Source organism: Uloborus diversus, chromosome 8, assembly GCF_026930045.1.
Source record: "Uloborus diversus isolate 005 chromosome 8, Udiv.v.3.1, whole genome shotgun sequence".
NCBI classification, from domain to species: domain Eukaryota; kingdom Metazoa; phylum Arthropoda; class Arachnida; order Araneae; family Uloboridae; genus Uloborus; species Uloborus diversus.
The window spans coordinates 22,464-48,322 of NC_072738.1; the positions used below are offsets into that span (position 1 = coordinate 22,464).

The following is a 25,859-nucleotide window of genomic DNA, read 5'->3' on the forward strand; positions in this document are numbered from 1 at the left end:
CCATTATTTGTAAATATACAGGCGAACCAAATGACCTTTTAATTTTCTACTACGTACAAAGCGGTGCGGGTACCACTCAAGTGAATAACCGAGCTGGAGGCAGATGTTATCCCATTGAAACTGAGATGACATGATTCAGCTTCAATGCGATGACATCTGCCATCAGCTAGGTTGTTCACTATTCCGGACCGATGAGTTCTGACAAGAACGAAACTGGAGTCTCTGGATGGGGATAACCGGACTATGCGGTACATTGAATATTAAACCTTAACTGTCTTTTCACGGCATGAATTTTAAATGTACTTTCAAACTCCTCTGTCGAAACAATGAATTCAAACAAAATGTATGCCAACACGGTTCTGTACCAGAATGGGTTCTCAAAAACCCTCCTGGCTTTGCTACTAAAAATAGTTACAGAGAAATAACTTCTGGGAAATACTTCGCCAGAATGTACTCGGATCTTTTAGATCAGCGTTTTTTAAATTGTGTTCCACGGAACCTGAGGGTTCCATAGAGTTAACTCAAGGGTTCCACAAAATTTGCATTTTTCTTTTTTTTTTTTTTTTCAAAACGTTGAAATTAGTTGCTTCAAATATAAGGTTTGAGTGTTCAACCTTCGAAGGAAAAAAAACAGGAGATTTTACTAGAGGTATATAGGTGATTCACCAGACATATCCTCGCTACAGAATTATTAAATTATGCTTTTAAATAACATGAATACTAAATTTAAAGTGAAATGGGGATTTTTTGTAGATGTAAGCAAATTGGTAGTAGCAAGAAAAATATACTGCAAAGGAAAAACTAAATAATAAGGAGTGAATTTGCTTAAAGTTTCGTACATTCTCCAGTCTCTACCAGAAAAGTAGCTAACAAAAATTTAATTTCTAAAATCCGAGAAAAAAAAACGAAATCAATATATAATGAAAATACAATATAAAATAAGTAGGTATAGGGTAGCACATGTTAAAATAACTTCAAGCATTAAAAATAATTGAAATAATTTCAAGATGCAAAAAGATTGAAATCTGCTGCAATTTTCGGCGAGCACGTGCTTCGTTGAACACGCAATGTGGAAAGTTTCTAAAAAATAAATTTTTACTAAACATGAGTTATTAATTGGAAAAATTCTTATTCCCTGACATTGGAAGATTAGAAAAGGGCGCCATCTATTGAGAAGAAAGTGAAATGTTTTAACGATTGACTGAAAAAACTGCAAAAACGGGAGAATATCGTAAAAAACGGGAAATCGGGAGATGGAAGCAAAAAACGGGAGTCTCCCGTTAAAATCAGTAGAGTTGGCAAGTATATCAAGAGTTCCACGAAATTTGCATTTTTCTTTTTTTCAAAACGTCTACTAATATTGAAATTAGTTACTTTACATATAAGGTTTGAGTGAAGAGTTTAATGAATATTTTCCAAATGAATGGCTGAGAAAATATCAATAGGGAATTAAAAAGATATTTATTGTTAATGTATGGATTTCAATTATGTCCGCTCTAGAATACAAATTCATTTACTGAACCAGCACTTGATCCTTGCACCAGAAACTTAAAACCGTTCAGTAAAATTCTGGTGCGATTTAAAAGATGAATGTTCTCAATTGTCACCAAATTCCTTGGGGGCACGTTTACTACTGTTTGGCTACGGATTGTATGTAATTCGGCAATCTGCCAAGTAAAGACGATTTCATCTGACTGAATTTAGCAGGGGAGAGGGGAAAATAACGATGGGATTTTTATGTACGCGTTTTATAATGTCACTAGTGCCTTATTTATTTATTGCATTCTCAAAACTAAAATAAGGGGAAACAAAAGTAGTTACTATGGAAACAACAAAAAGAAAATACAATATTTTCATTTCGTTCAGGAACGTAAAAGCAAAATGGTAAGCTCAAAACTTTGCTGTGAATAAATAAATCAATTAATTTTTGCCGTGAGAATATAGATCGAATATGCTTTAGATTTAAAAATTGTTGCCGTGAGCAAATTTTCATTGTTACAAAACTAAGGCTAAATAATAGAGAGACAAAAGTGCATCTAAAAGAAACCAACTAACATCCCTATAAACTAATAGGTACGTCCATTTCCGCCTATAAACCGGATATTAGCCTTTCCATGTAATCGATGGTGAGACAGTACTTGAAACTGAACCTATGTTCTCCACTTATCTCTCGCCGACAAAAACTAAATATCTCCACCGACTTTGTGCTGAACCTGATCAGAAAATGCGACTTTCATTTATAAAGCCTGATATTAATGGTGTTTTTATCACAGGAAAAACTTACAACATTAAAATTAAAACTCTATAATTCTGTCTGAAACGAGTTCTAGATGTTTCGAGAAATTTGTGTTAAGTTTGAAATTACTTTTTTTTTTTAATCGAAAAATATTTTCTTTCAATAAAAAATGTCTTTCATTGAAACGAAACAATTTTCGGATGCTGCATGCAAACAATACTGTAGAGGAAAACGCAGATGTTCCACGAAAAAAGTCAACATTCAAAAGGGTTCCAGTTATCAAACAAATTAAGAAACGCTGTTTTAGATCATTAGATCAGCTTATTGAGGGGCTGACATTAGACGCAAATTTCAAGTTTTCCGTTTTTTTACGGGGGAGAAAAAAAAAACAGTAATAGATCATGAATGGCTTGGAATAAACAGCTAGCCAATCGGCAAAACGATTTAGTTTCTATGCGCAACGGAAGATGGCGCTTGCATACCACTATTGCACTATGGAAGAGTTGTATACTTATAACAATATATTAAATTTTTTTTAGGCACTTAAAATACTTTCTCTCATATTTTTTGAACCACCCTGTATGCATACCTTTCTAAAATGTTTTAAATCAATTTGTCAAAGAACTATTCACATGTATGAATATTAGGGTGGTCCTTATTTTTGAAGTTGTAGATATTTTACGCGACGCCCCCTCAATTTGTTCCATTATACAAATAAATGATCCTTGCAAAATTTTAAGTCAATCCATGAATATTATCACGTGCCCCTAGGGCCCCCTTCTTTGAGTTTCGAAGAAAAAATTGCGGATTTTCCCATTTTTATGTAAAAATATTCGAACGTTTTATATTTAAAGTAATCTTGAACCTTAATAGGTGCTGCTACTTCCAGACCGACCAATTTTTCACTTTCATTCTGTAAAATTTAACATGTTACAGAGGGTACATGTACACCAATGGCCTTTTGGTCAAGCGTACTGCTCTTCTGCGCTTGTTCCAACCAAGCGGCAGGGGAACGTTTCTTCCCACCAAGATGGACACAGGGGATTCTCTAGGCCATTAATGAATGATCTTTGACAACAACAAATTGCCTCTTCCAGGCTTTGGGGGTGTTGATTTACGAAATTCGCTATGTATGTAATAGGTGTGGCAAATAGAGTCGCAAGGTTTCAATGCTATAAATATAAGTAACTGCAATTATATTTTAATTCGCTGTTCTTTAGTTATAAACATACCTAAATGCTTATGCAATTTTTAATTTTTAAAATATAATGTTCGAAAAATCCTCCATTACTCCTAACATAAAAATATACTGTATTTTCCATAGCTCAAATATGAATTTTAAAAAAAATGTCCAGATCGAAACAATGTAGAAATCTATGATTAATTAATTTTTTTCTATTTCAGTACATAGTCCTTTATTATCATCAAATTCTTGCGATTCACAAGATTTAGAAACAGAAATGGGTATCTATCCTATCCTGTTGAACTTTTGTTTTCTACAGCTGTTCTACCACAATGCAAAAAACTTGACAACTATTGATATCTGCTCGCCTTTCATCACTGTTAGACAAATGCCATATTAGGGATAAAGATGCTGTTCATTTATTTACAGCCTATGTAGATGCAGTAAATTTAAATTCAAATGACCTAGTGGTCAATCGTACATTCCTTAAGAGAGCAAAAGAAAATCGCCAAAAGGTAAAATTAAATTTCATGAATTTAAATTTAGATTTTGTAGTTATTCACTGGGATACAAAGCTACATCCAGATGTAACTGGAAAAAAAACGCCGACAGGATTACCGTGATAGCTTTCAGGTCCTAATATTGAACAGCTACTCGGAATTCCTTAGATATTTCTTCAGTTAGATGATAGATCTTTATTGCTAACTGTTCTAGCTGTAGTGTTTGATACAACGACTTGCTATACCAACCGTATAAATTGTGCATTCAATTTTTTAGAGCAAAAACTGAACGGTGATATATTACATTTGGATTGCTATCATCATGCACTTGAAATCGTACTGCAGAGTGTCCTTAAAGAGGTTCTTGCCTTTCTTAGTTCTAGATCAGATATTTAATTATTTAAGCGCTTCAAAATTTTGTGGAAAGATCTCCATCATTCAGAACTTATAACATTTAAATCAAGTACATATACCACTTAAATTCTAAAAGACGAAGTTGATAACATATTATTGTTCGTAAAAAGCGGAAATGAGAAAGATTACAGAGAATTCTCATAACTTGTAATAATATTTCCTGGTGAATTTCCTCCTACAGGGATATGTTTTCGGCAACCTGGAGCTTATCCCTGAGCCACATGGGTGGCAAAAGGAATTTTTGTTTGAAAATTTTTATATTTAGGAAGCAATTTCAATTGACCTTACATGAAAAGAAAGCCCTTCAATGCTGATTTACAAAGTTGTTTCGCAATTAAATGCTGTATGAATATAAGGTTTTCGCAGCAACCCAATCGACACTCCTTTGAAATATAATATGTCTGAAAGACTAGCATTGTACAAAATGACGAAAAACATGCAGCAGAAGCAGTGATTGGAAAATTCATAAATCACTTATGGTATTTAGGGGATAAACTAGTAGCTTTGTCCGTACTGGATGAAGGAATTAACTTTGAAGATAGGAAAAGACTAGTCCAAAAAATGCTTGTGATAAGGAAGACGTGTCTGATGACTGTTTAAAAAAATTCAGATAACAGTAGATGATTTGGAATACTTTCTTAGTAAAGATCTTCCTCTTTATAGAATCAGTTACGAGCCAATAAAACTGTTTGATAAGTTGCAAATACTAAAAGATTTTCTCCTATTTGATCCTGATTCTAGGCAAAATGAAGAATGCAATTTAAAGGGAAGAGAGATTGTTAAAATACTGAAAATTGTGAATGATACAACTGAAAGAGGAGCACAATATTAATCGAAGAATTTTACAAGTAATTTACCACATATGAGTCACAAACAATTTATTTTACAGACCATCAAAGATTTTAAAAAAGATACATACTATCGAGATACATTGAGAAAAGCGTACGATTAAGGAAAGTTTCTAAGGCATTATTTCATTCTTATTTAACGTAAAATCTTTAGATGACATAAAGTAACTAAAATGATTAATTTTAGTGCTACCTCACTGTAAAAATATTTTGCAAACCTAGGAGAAACGATGTACTGGGTTTGAAGTAAAAACTCGGAAGATTTGTGGGAAAATTATCAAAATTGTTAAAGTTCAATGGCCTAGGGGCACGTGTTATTATTGACCGATCGAGTTCAAATTTTGCACACGTTACTTTTTATTATAGTATCACAAAACTAGGGGGCGTCACTTGTTGAATTCCAAAAAAAAAAATTTCCCATATAAATAAGGACCACCCTAATGAATATAGACTTTTTTCTTCGTCTCATCATGCTTTTTTTTTTTTTTTTGAGCACGTCACGATTGCTTATTGCTTTCATTTGACTGTTTTGAAGTCTTACGATTTTATTTTCCCGCCAGCACCCTCTGTAGCATCACCGTGGACCGGCTCCTCACGATGCTGCTCCTCTAGCGAAAGCCGTCTCCAGGTTGCGTCCATATCCTACACACACGCGCATACACCCACGCACCTACCCACACACACACATATACACCTAAACACAAACACATATATACACCTCAACACAAACACATACACACAACTATTCAAACGCTCATGCCTGCGTACAAACATATACATACCCCCCACACGCAAACACACAAGCGTGATTGCGAAAAACATAATTTGAATTCAAAACCACAAAATTCAAATTAATTTTTCTTTTCCTTTTTTTTTTTTTTTTGAAGTGAAAAAAAAATATATATTAAGGCTTCAAATATTCACGTAAAAAAATTTAAAAAACAAGATAATCACATATCAATGAAAAATCTGTTTAATGTCACAAAGATACATAGATACTAATTTCGTTGAAGGGTTTGTTTTGTAGCATTCGCTATGAGAATTTAAATTGTACAGTATGTTGTCAATATAAGAAATATTTGCTCTCAAATAACCCAGCTGACAGTCATATTTTAAGGTTTGGAAGCATATTCTGATCTGCAGTTATTTGAAAGACTAGAAAGTCGCCCGTCAAGGTATGACGGGTGAAAATTGCTTCTACATTTGAACGAAGCCATTGCCTGTTTGATGATAGTTTGAGAGTTGAAATTGTAACCCTAGCTCCAGTGGATGAACCCTAAACTCCAGTAGGTAGCTTTCACTGTTGACCATTTTTTCGTTTCTTCATTCCCCTGAAATGAGTCTTACCAGTAAAACAGTTAAGTAACCGGATCGAGTTCAGCCTTGTAGCAATAAAGCCTTTCCCTGCAGTTCAAACATTACCAAAACATTTATCAAACTATCATGCCGTGGAGCGAGTTTCATTGTTGAAACGCGCGGGTTACTCGATCATCAGCTATTATTTATACGAGAATAATTTAACAAAAAAATTAAGGTGCCTAATCAGGGTTGGCAAAAACCCGGGTTTTTTTTAAAAAGCCCATGGACCCAGGGTGTTTTGGGTTTTTTTAAATACCCCCTCCCCCCCCCAAAAAAAAAACCAACTAAAGTTGGTTTTTTTATCTTTTTTTAGGGAAATGTGGGGTACTTGTACATATTGTAGCGTAAGTATATGGACAAAGTGTAAAAATTGTCTTTGGGTAAAAAAAAAACTGGAAAATTAGTTAAAATTTAGCGTTTTCTGAAGAAAAGTATAAAAGACGAAAAAACCCCAAGAATGGTGAAGTTTCAGATTTTTTAATTTTCATTATTACCAACAGTTAAGGCAAAGTTACTTCTCGAGTGATAAAATCTATTGTTCGTTTTTAATTACTACATTTTTTTTTTGCATTTTACTTCATTGTATTTCATTTTGTTATGCAAAACTACTGTAGAACCTCAAGTAGTTTAAATCCCTTTCTCCTGAATTCCAGCTTAATCAAGACATTTCTTTGAATTTTATGTTGCCTGTTTTTCTATTTCTGTGTACAGAGTAAGAAATATTAAACTTTTTCGTAAGATAATGAAAATACTGTACCTGTTCTGTTTTCTGTCGACCGTTTGAAAAATCTGTTTATTTCTAAAAAATACACCTTGTGTTTATTCGAGATTTGTGACGTGTTGGTTAGCAGAAAATAGTTCACATGAAAGCCTTTTAGCTAGAGTAGTTTCCTCTGTACAATCTAGAAATATTGAGAAAATCAGACATGACAGGACTTGGTCAATATAATTTGAGTTATTTATTGACCAGTTAAAGAAAAAAGATAAATTTATTTATTTAAAATCTTTGAAGTATTTTTTTAATGCCGTTAAGAGTTAAGAAATACAATTGAAGTTCAAAATTCATTTTTTATGTTCATTGTCTGTGATGAAGAACAAATAAAAAAGAAGTTTAGTTGTAAAAATATTGAAATTAATTAATTTTTTTAAAAACTTCTCAGAAAATTTTAAAAAACCCAAAATTGGGTTAAATAGTGGGTTTTTTCAAAAAAAAAAACCCATTGGGTCCAACCCAATTGGGTCCAATTCGGCCAACCCTGTGCCTGATGTACCACTTCACTCGATATACAAAACAGAAGAAATTAAAAGATTGAATAAGGAATAGTTTATTATCTGGACTAATTATTAGTGACTGATTTTAGTTTTATATGGACTATGACAATTTATTTTTTTAAGTAGTCTAAAGCATGACTTTATAATTAAGTTTCTAATGAATTCAATTAATCAATTTAACTAAATTTTATAGGTAATACATTCGAAAATTCCAAGAACAAACTATAGAAGAATGTGTTTTTTCCTTTTTTTTTATCAGAATGGACTCTCACGTGTTCCTTTAGAGTTTATACATAAGAGAATTTTAAACTATACAAGTCTATGATGATTCACCAGATTAGATTTTCAAGTTTACTTTCATAATGGTGTTGGTCGATTCCAGAGTTAATTACAATGAATTTTCTTGTGATGTCTGTATGAAACTATGTATGTATGTGCGTAGGTATGTCGCATAATTCAAGAACAGTAAGTCCTAGAAAGATGAAATTTGGTACGTGGACTCATAGTGGGGTCTAGTTGTGCACCTCCCCTTTTGGTGCATTCAGGTGTTTCTAAAGGGGTCTTTTGTCCCTTTTTGGGGTGGAAATCATTGTTAATTTCGATGTAAACTCAAGTGGTGTTATAGTTTGGCGGACACTTGGCGATATATTGCCAGTCTTTTGGTCGCCAAGTTCTGTCGCCAGCTTGGCGATTTTTTTTTTTTTTTTTAATTTGTTACAATTTGGCCACTGTTGGTGATATTTAGAGAGTAAACCATTGAATCACATTAAAACTGCCAGTAATGGGGAAATGACATTAAACTGGAGTAAAAGGAGGTCATGTGATGCACATGACTTCCTTTGCATCACATGAAGTCATGTGTATCACATGACTTCCTTTCCACACATCAGCTCGTTTATTGTGTTCTTAAATGGTAAATCCACCGTTCATCATATGAGACACAAAGTTTTTCTTGCTCTTCTTGCAGGTATAAGAGGAAAGTTCTTCGAACTTCAGATGATGCTTATGAAAAGTCGTTTTATGAGTGGCAAAAATTGAAAAACGTTTACATGGAAAAAAATTGCGGGATTTAGCTCTCAATCCCGCTAAATATCATGCAGGATCCCACATGGTTTGGGATCGGGATTGGAAACCCTAATATGGACGTCACGAGAAAACTCGTTGTAATTAACTCAGGAATTGTCAAAATGGATATTGCGAGCGTCTATACGTAAGTGCACACATGCAGTTCACTGTGGCATGGTAAAATAATTACCCAAACCTCAATTTATTTACCGTTTTTTAAAGAATCCTAATTTCATATAGAAAAAATCTTACTGTGTAAGCGCAAATAACTATGAACTAAAAATGCTACTTGGGGGTTGTCCATAAATTATGTCCCACTTGTTTTAAACATTTTCAGCATCCCTCTCTACCCTTTGTCTAAAGACATCCCCCTTTACCTACTCCTCCTCACGCTATTTTTCGAAGGGTTGTAAGAGTTTCGGTCAGTGGTGGTTTTAACGATGGATAAAACCGATTAAAACCGGCTAAGATAAAATCAATTTTGTCCAGTTTTGGCCATCGGACGTGCATATGGGAAGTAATAAAATTATTTAAAATCAAAATAAATGAGTACATAGGATTTAAAAGAAATATGAACCAACAACCTTGGTGTTTTAGCACAATGCTCTCAAGCAACTGAGTTATAATGTTTCACTCCTGGGATGTTATACATTAAAGCAATGCATACTAAAAATCAGAATTAATACAGTAAATCAAAGAACTTTGAATGTAGGAGTTTCTTGGTTCCTTTCACCGAAAGCGCGGCAAAGAAAATCTTCAAAGTGGTGCCTTAATTATGAAATAAGATGATATATTCATGCAGTTTTTGCGTTGTCACAAAAAAAAAGTCCATGAGAAATATTATACAGTTGGCTCTCTGCTTAACAACGCTCTATTTAACGACTTTCTCTATTTAAAGACGGCTTTTCACAGTCCCGGATGCTTTACTGTAGTGATAAGAGCATTCTATTTAAGGACAATTTCTACTTAAGGATGATTTTTTGTGGTCCCTCCCTTGAAAGTCGTTAAACTGAGAGCCAATTGTATAACGTTTACGGAAAATCTGTGAATTTTCATTTCATCCAGTTTCTTCCAACGCCCCAGATTTTTTATAAAAAAGTAAAAACATTTCATCTCCAATAGTGGAAATGAAAAGTTTACAAGTTAAACTTGGGAGGAGAAAGGGTTATAGCTTATACATATATAATTTCTTCATAATCTCGGCTCCACTACTCTTTTCGTTAGAAGTCAGAATTTTTACATCTCATGACAAGTGATGGTCCCATAATTTTTTGGAGGGTAGGGGAGACCGGGGCTAGTATGCGAAGGGGTAAGTGTGCAAATGTTAAATACGTTTTTCGTTTTTGGTTTGACAGCTTTGAGTGAGCTGTCAAACCAAAAACGAGAGACAGCTCTGAGTGAGCTGTCACGCAACAACGTAGATGCTTCACTACTGTCAGTGTATTTTCAGTGAAATATGCCAAACCAAACGTGTTGCACAAGAGAAAGTTGTTTTTCGCAGTGTTAAGTAATTTTTTTTCATCCTTAGTTATTTTCTTATAAAGCATATAAAAATAGAGTAATTTACCAAAACGTATTAATATTGAATAGCCCATGCTTCTACGCAACAAATGACATCTTAAAGTAAGAGAAACAACGTTAGAAAAAGCACAAATTTGCCAATTACAGCAGACACATGTTTCGGTGTTACAGGGAACGCCTTTTTCAATGCAAAAAATATTGAGCTTATGGATGAAAAGACATCCGAATAAAGCTAACATGACATCTCGTTCGGATTATTTTATGAAACCATTTTTAAACCAGTGTTCAAAAACAAAACACTAACAGGCGTTACAGGGAACGCCTTTTTCAATGCAAAAAATAATGAACTTATGGATGAAAAGACATCCGAAAAAAGCTAACATGACATCTCGTTCGGATTATTTTATGAAACCATTTTTAAACCAGTGTAGCTTGATTTCAATACAGCGAGTTGGGGCTAGTAGGCGAACTTTTTCCGGGATAAGTGTGGAAATTCGCATACTTGCCCCAAGTTAAGTTTTTAAAGTCAAAACATTAAACAATTGAAATTTAAATTCTGTAAACTGTCAATTTAATGAAATAATTGCATTAGTTACACTATTTTTGAGCTTATCATTTCTTATAGACATGCTTATACAATTTCCAACGTAAGTGCTCTCCTTTCCAGAAATGAGAAAATATAAGAGAAAAAACAACGGGAAAACCGCAACCAGATGTAATGCTGCATTTCCTAGTGGGTAGATGATGGCTGAAATGTTTCCACGTTCCTTAAAGGATTTTGCTAAAAACACTATAAAATCAAAGAAAAACCTCTGATTCTCTTAATAGACATTTAAGACTCCCATGTCAATTTGATAAGCTTGATTTTTGTAAAGAAACTACTACACTATTAAAAATAATAATAACACTACTTTCTTTCCCACCACATTGTAACTATAACTTGCTGCCTCTTGATACGAGTCTACATGGCCCATTGAAAATTATGTTAATTCTGCCTGATTCTTAGATGGTGAATAATCCAGGAAAGCCAATGACGATTTACGACGTGTCAACTGATGTAACAGTTGCTTTTCTACAAGAAGCGAGCTCCATAAATATTATGAATGGTTCCAAAAGAACTGTGTGTTTCCCTGCAATTCAAACATTTTTCAGGACATTGACTTTATGCCAAGTTATATCACTTCACTCATCAGCCAGACTCCCAATCTCCTGAACCTATGAGTGAATCTGTTTGTGCCAGCAGCAACCATGTTGGAAGAGAATAATAAAACTGGATGTACCACCTGTCCAACAGCCAGGGCCGGATTTGGAAGTGTGGGGGCCCCGGGGCAACAAAGGAGTGGAGGCCCCTAATCAGGGTTCGAAAAGATCATCATATTTTCGAAAATATCCAATACTTTGATATATATCCGAGTATTTTTCTATATATGTATATATCTGATATTTTGGATCAGCACTTTAATAGTAAATACATCCTGAAGTTACTGCTATTAATTTTTTATATTATTATTATAATTTACAGACTTAAAATTACTGTTTCTTATTTATATCTAAACATACATTTCATTTTAAAAGTTATGTACTTTTAAGGTTATTTTCATATGATATTTACAATACATCATCTCCTTAACTCATAGGTAAAAATTACAAATTAAATGAATAAAAAAAATATATATTACCACTGAAATGCTTGATCAAATAAAAAATTGATAGTAAATGGATACTTGCAATCAGGGCTTTCTGATATATCGATAATAATATTACTTTTGTGCAAGCATTCTTTGTAGAAATACAAAAACAAAAAAAATGTCTGGGAGATAAAACGTAAAATTTGCTGACCTGTGAAATTAGGATATTTCGTAAAAGTTGTATTGTGGGGGCCCCTTTGTTGTGGAGGCCCCCGGGCAGTAGCCCCGCCTGCCCTCCCCTAAATCCGGCCCTGCCAACAGCAGATCCAGTTGCTATTCATTCAATAATTCAGATTTAGAGTTTCTTACTGAAGATAGCGCTACGTCTCAGCTAAACCCACATACGTCTCTGAGCATTACTCCAGATCATATACGACCTTATTCAACAGCTGGAGAGGGTCAGATCAGAAAAGGATGGAAACGAAAGAGGTCTACAGCAATACTCTTTAACACTCCAGTCAAAAAGGCTGTTCAGGAAGAAAGATCTTAGCAGGAAAACGAAAATCACCACAAAAAGTCCCCGAAACATACCATAAATCTCTGAATCATAGAAAAAAGGAATGTAAACGCGAAAGAAACATAAAAAAGAAAAACAAAAGCAAATAAGATAGTTCATTTCAAATAATGTTTGCATTTTTAAGCATTTACTTCTAAAATCAGTTAAACCTTTTATGTGGTCTAACATAACAAAGCAATTACAATAAAAAGCTTTGAAGCAATTACAATACTAATTTCGCTTCATTTCATTCAATAGTAAGTTTTACTTCCATATTTATAAAGCATCAGTGTGACTTTATGTGAAATTTTCTGTGTCTATTACGAGTTTTTCTCAATTCCCTCACTTACCCCATACAGATCGCCAACTTACCCCGTGACGGGCAAGTGTGCGAACTCTGCGAAGGTTCACAAAAAGTTATGTAAAAAATAAACAAAGCATAGTACTGTCAAAACAAAAATATGAATTTGTTGCTGATACCATACAGATTATCCAAGCAATAAAAGAAAAATTTTCTATTTTATTAACAACCTTTAAAAAAATTAAGTTTAAAAAGTTCGCCAACTATCCCCGGTCTTCCCTATACTCCCAGTAATCCATTGTGCACAATATGTGTATGCGATGATATACTTAATATGAAAATGTTTGAAGCTTCACAGTATACGCTATATGCCAAAAACATGTTTGAGAGTGTACGGCATATATGGAGTATACACTATGGGAACACCCCTGCTCACGACATATTTTGTCCAATATAGGGCTCCCAATTCTTGTCAGAAATCATGCCCACAGGTATCATGAGACTAATTTAGCATATTGTAGAAGAGTCACAAAAATCCTCAGAGACCAGAAGATTCTCAATTTGTCAAATAATCATTTGTGAGAATCACACTGCTTTGTAAAATGAATAGGAAAAATATCATCACGAAACGTTTTCCTGAACCACTTGTGGCCTTACAGTTGTCATATTAAAAAAGTTTTTAATATTTAAACAAATATATTAAATTAATTTACTATATTTTAAACTATTTTCCTATTATTCAGGACGAGGTTTCAAGCGCACCCTCTGCTGGTGGCCATGAAGCTACTTATTTTAATAGCTTGAACCTACTAATTTCAGAAAATAAAAACTTAAGCCCTGCAGATTGAAAATTTTTATTTTTAGATTTAGTAAGTTCAAATACTTTTGTTTATTAAGAAACTTGAGGCTAAACCAACTTCGTGAATATGTAACGTATTATTAATTTTTTTTAGACTAAAAAGTATTGTATAAAATAATTTTATAAGACTTACGTGCTTTTGATGAGTACTGCAAACGTGTAAACAAGGTGGATTTTTGTTGTCAGTGAAGTTCTCAGTCCTTTTAAGTGTACAATATAATAGGAACTTGATACTAAAATCTCATTCAATTATTTTCTTAAATCACACCTTATTACTTTTAAATTATCATCTGATTTTCATTTCTGCATTAAAAAAGTATCAAAGGAAATTCTTCATTACACATTTGTTTTATGGAATTCTTTCGTGAATTAATAACCATGTTCCAAGATAGAATACCTGTTTAAGAACACGTCGACTATTTCAAAACATGAAAACTCATTCCACCTTAATACCCAGTTCATTCAAACCTTAACTAATAAGACTAGCATATAACACAAGTACAAAAGTAAACAGCTTTCAAAATTAACGAAGGAACGTACAGCGCACAAATCTTCTCCAAAAAAAAGGAATAGAGAGCGCAAATCTTCTATAGACGAGTTAAACTACGTCAACGAAATGTCTCGATACGATTCGCTACTGCAAATTAAAGTGTATACCGTATTCACCTGACGTCACAGCGGGTATAAAATGTCTTTGTATTGCATTGCGGGTACTGTAGCAGACGAAAATAGAAATAACACTTGCTTTCATGCGGTTTATAAACTCTTCTTTCCATTTAAAAAAGAGATCGTTTGGAAGTTTTGAACTAAGAAACGTTGTAAAAGAATGATGAACGATTCATTTATACGAAATACTCTGTTTATAATCGTATTTTCATTATTTTTTTAACAACTAGTATCATAGATACGAACGTCCCGTGTAAAGTCAACAATGAAGCTGCGGACAAGGTGCCTTGCCTTCTAAAAGCCTCGATGGTTCCTCATTAGAAACATGGTGAAAACTCAAATTCTCTTTTTAATTTTCCCTTTTCTCCGCATTTTTTCATGAAGTCATAAATCTATGTAGGCGTTTCTCGAAAAAAAAAAATGGCCCGTGCGTAATCCTTAGTTTTTTATTTTATTCAATTAACTATTAATAAATACGGGATTAACTGTTATGCTTTGATAGTATATTAAAGCGTGTATCATTAACCAACAGCTTTATTTTTTAAAGGCTTTGGTTAGCTGGAAAAAAATTAAAAACTTAATGTTACACACAGGACATTTTTTTCGAGAATCCCATAGAAGCCTTAAGCATGTTCATGATGCGTCTGAAGTCCATTAATTATAAAATAAAAAGTTTTTTTAGCACTACTAAGTTTGCGTTCGGCGACCTTGACCGGTCGGTTGATTACATGATAGCTGTGACGCCAGACGAAAACCAATTACTTATTATTATTGGTCAAAAATATCACGTGCATCAATCAACCAATCAACAGCTAAATTGCGGTCGACCGGTAGATCAAAAAACCAGGGGCGAAAAAATGTTGCTCACTATTTTTGATTTTTAAAATTTTTTGTCTGTTAATTAACTGTTATTACATTGGGAATCTGAAACAGTAGTTTAAAAATTCTTTAACCTTCAAAAAAAAAATGTTTGGCAACCACTTTTCAGTAGCTGCGCAGTTGACTTTTCATGAAAATATAGTACTTTACGAAAACGCTTATGAACTTTTTTTATTTATGAATGTATCAAAATAATGTAAAAACCATTACATTGAGCAGAAAATGACCTACATTTCTATGATAGTTATTTTTCTGATAATTATTAATAAATTTGTGTAACATTTGTTTTGTGGTTCGATCGCCCAGTTGCAGCTCCGGATAGTTAAATGGGGCTTTGAGCTTAACTCAATAATTGATAGTTTTAAACCACTACTTAATTCTGAAACTTTTCCCACATGAAGCAATGCACTGAATATTTTGCAATTCTGAAATCATAGTCAGGATTTTTTATCCACATAATTAATGTGTTTAAAAATGATTCTCTACTACATACTATATCTCTTCAAATTAACTTTCAGTGTTTTATTATTTTTAGTAAAAATCAAAAAGTGCTTTGTATACAGTGGAGCAACGTGTTGAGAAGAAGGGAGGCAATATAGCTCGAAGTTAAGTTTGAGATATACTGGAAGTTCAGTTTGAGACATGAATCAAGTCAAAATACGAAAGTTCACACAATATTTAACATTTTTATTAAATACATTCAATCATCTCGTTGACATTTTTAAAGTAAGTATTTAAAAAACTAAATGAAAAGTTTATTTTTCCTCGTGAAGCGTAGTTTTGAAGATGTTTCTGGAACTTCGGAATGTAACTTGTAATGATTCTGTAAAATGTTTAAAAGACTCATGCGCTTTGTAAATGATACATCAACCAGCAATTTCGAGAAAAAATCAAATATTTCGTAATTTTTCTCCGCATAAAGTTTGAAAAGTACTTTTAGATTTCCTGGTGAAAAACATTACTTCGAACAAAGTTTGCAGGTGTTGGTTAGAATTAACTATAAATTGTTCTCTCAGTTCCAATAATTGAGAAAAATTCAAAAGGAACAAAACTTCTGTGACAATCCATAGTTCGTCAGAAATAGTTGAGTCCAGTTGAAAATACAAAGTTATTTCACCAAAATGCAATTCCAAGTGCTTGTTAGTTTTTTAAAAAAATATCTTCATCCGAAACTGATTTTTTCACTAGAATGGATTTCAAAGCATCTTTTATATTTGCTGGTACTCGAGAAAATTAATTAGAACAAGCTTCAGGGGAACATGATTCTTTGCTGGAATGGATACTGATGCGTTTTCTCAGACCTTTTAGTTCAGAAAATTTCTTAGAACAAACATCACAAGAATATGGTTTCTCTCCAGTATGGATTCTCAAGTGTTTTCTTAGATTTGATGGATCGGCAAATTTCTTAGGACAAACTTTACATGCATATGGCCTTTCACCAGAGTGGGTTCTTGAGTGCACCTCCAGATATTTTAACTGAGAAAAAGCTTTAGAACAAACTTCGCAAAAAAACGGTTTCTCTCCAGAATGGATTCTTGAGTGTACTTTCAGATATTGTAATTGAGAAAAACTCTTAGAACAAACTTCACAAGAAAACGGTTTTTCACCAGAATGGATTCTTAAGTGCTGCTTTAGAGTTCCCGATTGAGAAAATTTCATTGAACAAACTTGACAGGAATATGATTTTTCCCCATGATGGGTTCTTAAGTGCATTTTTAAATATTTCAGCTGAGAAAATTCCTTGGAACAAACTTCGCAAGAAAACGGTTTTTTGTCAGAATGGATTTTCGAGTGTGTTTTCAGATACACGAGTAGGGAGAATTTCTTGGAACAAACTTCACAAGAGTACGGTTTTTCCCCAGAATGGAGTTTCGAGTGCACTTTTAAATGTTTCAGCTGGGAAAATTCCTTTGAACAAACTCCACAAGACAACGGGGTTTTGCCAGAATGAATTTTCAAGTGTTGTTGCAACTTTGCTAGCACAGGAAATGTCTCAGAACAAACTTCGCAAGAGAATGGTTTGTCCCTAGAATGGATTCTAGAGTGCACTTTCAGATGTATTAGTTGAGAAAATGTATTAGAACAAACTTTTCACAACACTTTTTCACAACAATATGGTTTTTCGCCTGCATGAACTCTCGAGTAAACTTTCAGGTTTGATACATGAGAAAATTCCTTGTTACAAACTCCACAGAAATTCGTTTTCTGATCAGAATGCATTCTCAAATATTTTTTCCAAATGATTTACTTGTTAAATTTGTCTTAGAGTATATATTTATTGGAAAATGTTCGTTCACAAAAATTGGACTTCAAGAGATTCTTAAAGGTAAAGATGTAAGACTGAGAAAACTCCTTAGAAATAAATTAACATTAATGTGGTTTCCAAGGCGAATAGGGTTTATTCTTCCAGTGTGGATACTCGAGTGATATTTTAGGTGCACGAGCCGGCACAAATCGACGGAACAAACTTCAGAGGAACATGCATTTGCTTCAGGTAAGCGTTGGTTTATGCTTTCAGAGAGATAATTAAAAAAAATATTACCCAATAAGCATGAATATAGTTCTTCTGCAGATATTCTTGCTTAGATCGCAATGGAACTTGTGATTCATACACAAGTTACAATGTAACGATTTACAGTAATTCTGCGTCTTCTATGGTTTGACTATACGGAAATTTCAGTAGACCAAAATTTTCGAGAATACTGCTTTTTGTTGATCTAGATTTTCACTTATATTAAGTCAGGTATTCGAGACAAGAAAATCCCCACAAAGCATTCACCGAGGCAACAGATTGTAGCACCTATTACATCATAAGCAAATTAACATCGCAGAAATGAAAAAGACATGAAATTGCACATTTTTCAAACGTGAAAATTCAAATGTTTTACTAGCTGCTAAAAGCAGCAAAAACTCGATCATCAAAATTTGTACAGATTACAACTTTCTGAAACAAATAAAAAATGTAAGAGAGAATTTTTTTCAAAATAATGCTACAAATCCAGGCTAGTTTGTTATATTTTTGGCTGGGCAACTTTCGTTAAGGACTTTAAGAAATCGAATTCACCAAATGAACATCTTAGACCAATTTCTGCGATCGTTGCACGCTACACTTTTACATAGGCATGACAGTCTAATTTTCAGTTCATTGGACGAAATAAGGAACGCACATCTGAATTACTGCAATGGCATTCCATATAGCTATGAATTGAAATATTGTTCTATTACTGTCGAGATATTTTTTCTTTGACGAACATCCGTATGCTTTGATAACCATCAGTACGCTATGGGTTACTATGGAGCTCAATGTCTAAAATTAAATACGATGGAATCCCGTATCTTTTGACGTTGGGGGGGGGGGGCGCTGCTGAAAAGAAATGAAAAGAAGTTTGTGCATTTTAAAACGAAATACTTTATAATTTTCAAACATATATTGAATTTATGGTGCAACAAGAAAAAAAAAATAAAGTTTTAATACATTTCAGAGAAGGAATCAATTGAAAATCCTCCTACCCCAAAAAAAGAATTTAATTAAAATATTTAAATCAATTTAAACAAAATGAAAATCTGTGCTTTCCCTGAAGAAAAAAAGAATTAATTTAAGCATGTGTTATAGTTGCAACAAATAAAAACACACATTCCACAAAAATGACATTTTTACGAAAATGTCTTCTTTTCCGCTAATTTTAATAGGTTGATTTTGTAAACTATTACACTCATTAGACTTTATTCAACGTTATGAGCCAAGTGCAATATATTTTTTTATTCCGTTAAAAATATGGTCACTTTTATTGCAATAAATAGACAACAAAAATGCTGGTTCATAAACTTTAATTATAGTCTAATGCATAAAACATTTGACAATTAAGAGTTTCTTATTGTTACTTCTACATCTTATAAGTACTCATCAGTTAAAAATTTAAGTAATATGAAGTTCCAAGGAATTTCGTTTTGCACTAAAGAGTTTGTAAAAACCAAACTTAGTTTACAAAAACATCATTGTGTCGCGAAGCAAAAAATAGCATACGCATTGAGGGAAAAAACAATAAAAATTAATCTTTCTGTTTCATTGTTCATACTTCTATTGTTAATGATCAAATGCAGAGAAAAAAATATATCAGTTCCATAAAAGATAATTTCACTGTAATCGTTTAAACTCGGTTTTTTTTTTCCTCTCAAAAATATCATTTCGCCAATTAACAAAAGTGCTGTTGATCGCTATAAATTAAAATACTTTTAAGAAATTATAAAAATAAATATGAAACAAACAAAGGATTTAAAAGACGTAACCATGACAACAAAATAAAACGATAAAAAATTGAACGGAAAAGAGATTTTCTAACTCGGCACTTCTGTTAAACAATACATCGAATTAATAGCATATACGTATGTGTATAGTCACATTAAAGGACACTTGATCCCAGATCAAGTCTAAGTGGTTCGAAAAGACCGAGTATCCCTAAGTATACTTTTCAAACATGCTTCCAAACAACAGCAAAATAAACCAAAAATTGGTAATTCTCACACTTGTAACATTGTTTCGAATCTTTTACTAAAAATAATATGTGTATTGCTTAACTTCTTCAAAAACGTTAGCGACCTCTTTGACCCACAATTTAAAAAAAAAATCTCAACTTTTAGGTTATTGCCAACTGAGACTGGCATGACTGACCTAAATAGCATATGCGAAACGCATTATCTGACCCCTAGGGGATGTAAACCTACCATGGCTGCTTGGTAATGTTATTATTAAAGTTTTGTACTGTTGCAGTTTTGAGATTTGAGTGGGTGAACAAGTCTCTAGAGGGATCAAGTATCCAGTCTCCACTATTGGTACTGAATAAATGTTGAGAGCTTTAAACTGAAGCTGAAAACATTTGTCTCTTTGAGTGACGGAACGGAACATAGAAAAACAGCTCATTAGACCTCTAGTATGAAGTATAAAATAAAATTACAGGAACCAGCAAAATATACTCAAGGTTATATTAAAAAAGTATACACATAAAAATTATGTAAAATTTCAAAATTAGTTTGAATTTATCTTTGAGAAAGCTTTTTAAAATGTAAGAGTTCAAGCAATTCTTCCAACAACCATTTTCACCCTTCTGTAAAATCTTACTAACCTACAAAAACGAAGCTTTCGCCAGTTTTTAATAAAATTATCGTCACAAAGCACATTTTTCTTCAAGATCTATAAGTGCTTGACGATAAGTATCTGATGATTTTTTTTTTTTCTTTCATTGTGGTTTCAGTTTCTGTGGAACGGCTCTGGAATGGATTTTCAAGTGTTTTTTCCACAATCCTCTTTTGGCAAATTCCTTGGAACAAACTTCACAAGAATACGGTTTTTCACCAGAATGAACTCTGAAATGTTCTTTCAGGACAGCTAGCTGAGTATATTGTTTGGAACAAACTTCGCAGGAATACGGTTTCTCACCAGTATGCGTCCTCAAGTGTTTTTTCAGGTTTGATGAATGAGAAAATTTGTCAGAGCAAACTTCACAGGAATACGGTTTTTCCCCGGTGTGGATTTTTAAATGATTTCTCAGGTTATCGATCCGAGAATATTTCTTAAGACAAACTTCGCAGGAAAACGGTTTTACGTCAGAATGCGTACTGCGGTGATTCTTTAAGTATTTTAGTTGAGAAAATTCCTTGGAACAAACTTCACATCTATAAGGTTTTTCTCCAGTATGGACTCGCATGTGGTATCTTAGGTGTGTTACGAGAGAAAATTTCTTGAAACACGTTTTACAGGAATGGGGTTCCTCGCCGGTATGGATTCTCATGTGAATTTTAAGGCTTCCACATCTAGAAAATTTCTCGGAACAAATTTTACAGGAATATGGCCGTTCACCAGTGTGGATCCTGAAATGCTCTTTCAAGTGATATGGCCGAGAAAATTTATTACCACAAACTTCACAAGAATACGGTTTTTCAGCAGTGTGGACTTTTATGTGGTTTTTCGGGTTTGCTACTTCGGAAGGTTCCTCACAACAAACTTCACCAGAATATGGTTTTTCAGCAGTGTGGACTTTTAAGTGGTTTTTTGGGTTTGCTACTTCGGAAGGTTCCTCAAAACAAACTTCACCAGAATATGGTTTTTCACCAGAATGCATTTTCACACAATTTCTTTTTAGGATCTTGCTAGAGAAAATCACTAAACAGAAAATCGTAACAGGAAGGAAGTTTTCGGATAGAGTGGTGATCTTTCAGGCTTGCTACTCCTTTGAAAACTTTCCAAGGAACGCAATTTTTCGACAGTATGGTCACTATTCAAGTGTTTTTTAAGGTGAAATGAGAGAAAATTCCTCAAAATATAACATTCTAGAAACAACGATTTGTGTCGCTTCAGCTCATTGCATCAGAAATATTCAGAAATGAAATTACACATTCTTAAATATTTTTTTTTTGGCTGAAATTGCATTCATACGAGTATCTGTATGCCAGTGTCTAATAACGTAGATTTCAGTGCCTGTAACTACACATGACAGAATCTGATGCTTGACTCCATGTAATAGCTGAAAAGAAATGAAAATAATTTGTGGGATTTAAAATGTAATACTCAACAATTTTCAAGCACATAAAGGGTGGATCACAAAATGTATGCAAAATTTGAACAAAAGAGAAAAGTTTTCTTTTCAATTTTTCAATTTTTTCAATTTTAATTCAATTTTTTTTCAATTTTAATGTTTTGAAATGTTAAAACATAAGGTAGGGCTATGTATGAAATAGCACAATGGGTCAATGACTGTCACGGCTTTTGCTGGCACATATACATACTTAAGCCAAAAACTGTGATCATTTTGCATATATGTTGCGGAATTCCGTGGATGCAGTCAGGGATGGACTGGCCCACCGGTCCATCAGCAAACGGGCTGGTATGCTCTCGGGTCCATGCGCCTTTACACCTTCGAGAACAGGCACCAACGAATTCTTCTTCTCCTTGCGCTCATGAAAACATTTTTGCAACATTAAAAGCGACATTTACTATTGTTTGTTGAGGGAGGATCACACTGAATAGTGTACTATTATATTAACTATGACAGAGGCGTAGCTAAGGGGGGGGGGGGTTGGGGACAACCCCCCCCCCCCGAAACGTTAGTCTCAAAAAAAAGAGAAAAAGAAGAGAGATGAGAAAGAAAAAAAAAGAAGAAAAGGAAAAAATTCCAAGCGATTATATATATATGTATATATATATATAAATAAAAGAAGTAACCCCCCCCCCGAAAGTCGGGTCTAGCTACGCCACTGAACTATGGTCTGGTAGTACCAAGGCAAGTGATCGGCAAGTCAAAAGAAAAAAAGGCATCAAGTGAGAGCGAGAGTAAAAGATATGTCTCCTGAACGTCAGATCTTGACGGCCCCCCTCCTTTCCCAACTGAAGGGTTTGAACATAAAAGCCAACAACATTTAGGCCATTCAATAGGTTCCCTAATCGCCTCTCTCCTATCTGTTGTCACCAATGATAACTTGAAACTGCATTTTAAGACTTAAATTTTGAAAAAGTTCGGAGGACCAGCCCCATCTCTTATGACATAACTAAACGTAGTCTAAAGCAGTGTTTTAAGAACTTCAGTGTAAAATAATCTTTGGTGGGCCTCTCCTTTATTGCCTACCTTCCCCAGAAAATGCTTCAAAGTGTATTTTTTTATGAGAAAGCTCCAGTATCTTCCAACACTTTCCCTCTTACAAGGAGAGGTTACGGTCTCGGAAATTCAGATCGGGATGAGATTTGGCATATTAGTAGTAACCCTTTAGGGTACTCTCAGGGTAAAGTAATAAAGCGCACTAGCCATAAAATTCCGAGAAAACAGCCTTTAAAGATTTACGCGCAACTTATTAACTAGTAGAGATTGTTCGTAAACAAGCGCCCGGTGGTCATGTGGGCAGCGCGCTGGGGTTCCATGCGGTCAATCCGGGTTCAAATCCACTGCGAGGTTTTCATTTTTGTTCATTTATAAAGTGACTATTACCGCTTTTTGCAGTTTGCAAAACTCTATTTACTATTCTCACAAACAAGTGATTACACATTTTTAGATATTATAAACTTTGACGAAGTAAATGATTTTTGCAATAAAAACATAATCAGTTTCTTTGTGGATGAGTAAGAATGTTGTTTTATTGCATATAAGCAGGTAGTCAAATTTTAAAAAAACCTAACCGTACTTATCGAGCAATGGTTTTGCTCCTTCTTTCTGTTATTTGTAAATTTATCGTCTGCTGTATTTTTCATTGAATATTCAACTCTTTATTTTCCATCTATTATTGTTTGCAATGTTCATATTTGTTTTCATCATTAAATTTATTTATCGTCTGTACTGTATATTAGACTGGAACATTCTATACCGTGAAAAAGGATTTCAGTTTTTAAAATATTGTGAATCGAAATGGTCGGTTATTGAAGTAATCCTGAAACAAATAAAATCTGTTGGCAAAATGGATCAAAATTCATTGCACAAGGAATTGTTGAAGCAGAGATTAAAAGATGCGGTCGTTTATTACGAGAGCTTGCTTACTGAAAACCATTTGATTGCAGCAGAATCATCAAGTTCAATTTCTCATGAAGCAGTGTTAATGGGCAAAGAAATTTATGAACGTACTATGGATATGCTGGTTGAAAAAATATTTGTAACTGATGACGAACTTGCTCATGAAAATGAAAACTGTGAGGAGGAACCTTTTGAGCAAGTCGAAATTCAAAGCTCATCAGCTGAATACGAACCAAAAGAGAAAAAAAGAAGAGAGGTAGAGCATCTTCCTTTGGATTACAAAATTAAAGTTGTGAACATAGCAACGGCTCACCCCTCATGGAATCTACAAACCTTACAAAAAAAAGGTAAAAAAAAAAAAAAATGAATATTTATCGCAATGGGAGAAAGAAATAAAAAATGGAGGAAATCTATTAGATCAATACGATGTAATCAATTCTTGGACATATGATCGTTTTCTAGAAGCTCGAGAGAATTATCAACAAGTTACTACTCGGAACTTGCAACAGTGGGCTTTAGCAGCAGCACGACAGTTTACAGATTTTGAATTTAAAACATCTGACAGTTGGGTAAAAAAATTTCAAAAGGAAGCATGCCATTCGTCAGCGAAAAGTCACAAAATTTGTTTCAAAAAGAGAAACTGCGACGATCGAAGAAACTTTGGCTTCTGCAGACACTTTTGTAATCCAGACGTTAAAGTTGATACCGAATTTCAAAAACGATTATGTTATCAATGCTGACCAAACTGGTAAGTAATTAAAAACTTATTTTACAATCTTCAGACCAAGGGCGGATCCAGCTTCTGGTTTAGGAGGAGGTCATTTTCGGAAAGGGAGGGGTAAAAGGGTAATTTTTGTGCGAAATGGGAAATTTTTTTTCAAAATATATCCCAAAAATGCAATTTTATTCTATATTTGGTCATTTAAAAGATGGGTCATGACCCCCCCCCCCCCACAACCCTCTCTCTGGATCCGCGCCTGATTTTGACAAAATATTTTAATTCCCATTTCCTTTTTCCAGGATGTCAGTATCAGTCGGCGTACAACAGGACTTTGGCTCGAAAGGGAAGTAAAACTATTTTCGTCAAAAGGCACGACATGAATAGAGTAATGCATTCATATACAGCTCAATATTCTTTTACCCTGTCTGGAAAAGTTCTGCCCTTTGTATTTGTTTTTTTACAAAAAGCAACTGGTATTTTTGGCCCCCGAATTCAAAAAACAATTGATAAATACTAACAAAAATATAAAAATGTCATAATAACATCTTCGAAATCAGGAAAGGTAACGACAAGACTATACATCGAATTTTTAAACCGTTTGCTTGAAGTTTTATGTGGGAAAGGAAGAATTTCTATTGATTATCGACTCTTCGGGAGGACAAACAAAACCTGAACTATACGACCAAATTTTCCAGGATGATGAAAAATCTCCAACTTTTCAGTTAAAGGGATTCCACCAAAATGTACTCCACTTGTTCAACCTTGCGACGTCTACTTTTATAGACAGGTAAAGAATTTAATAAAAAATATACATAATTGCGCGTTTCTCGTTGAAAATAATAGAGAAATAAATGCCCGTGAAGACTGCATAAAAATACAATCAATTGTCCATCAACTGTCATCGCCAATTTTTGATTAAATGATTCGATATACCTGGTATACTTCTAAACATTCTGACAAAAGAGAAATTTTTCTGAATGTAAATGAAGTATGTTTTCCAACGACTCTTTCACAAAAAAGTTGATCCTGTAAGCAATCTTCCTTTGTGCGAGATATCAAAACAGTTTTTGTTTTCCATGTTTTTATGATAAATATCATTCTGGTGTATGTATATAAATAACAACTATATTGTTAAAAATCATCTATAAATTAAGCTCCACAGTAATTTTGTAGCCGTTGTAATTCAAATTTTAACTTGTATCGATTTAATTTATCTCCATTTTCTCTATTCAAGTGCTTTACGTGTTTAAAAATTTCGCATTATCTTCAATTCAAATTGTACAAAGCTGTAACAGTTACTTTATAAATGAACAAAAATAAAAACACTCGCAGTGGATTTGAACCCGGATTGACCGCATGGAA

General features: G+C 33.7%; 1 pseudogene; it reads right to left on the minus strand.

Annotated features, from left to right (window-relative positions):
* The window catches only part of LOC129227397 (zinc finger protein 678-like), a 29,860-nt pseudogene extending 8,457 nt beyond the window's left edge, over positions 1-21,403 (minus strand).
* Between the last annotated feature and the right edge of the window lie 4,456 nt (positions 21,404-25,859).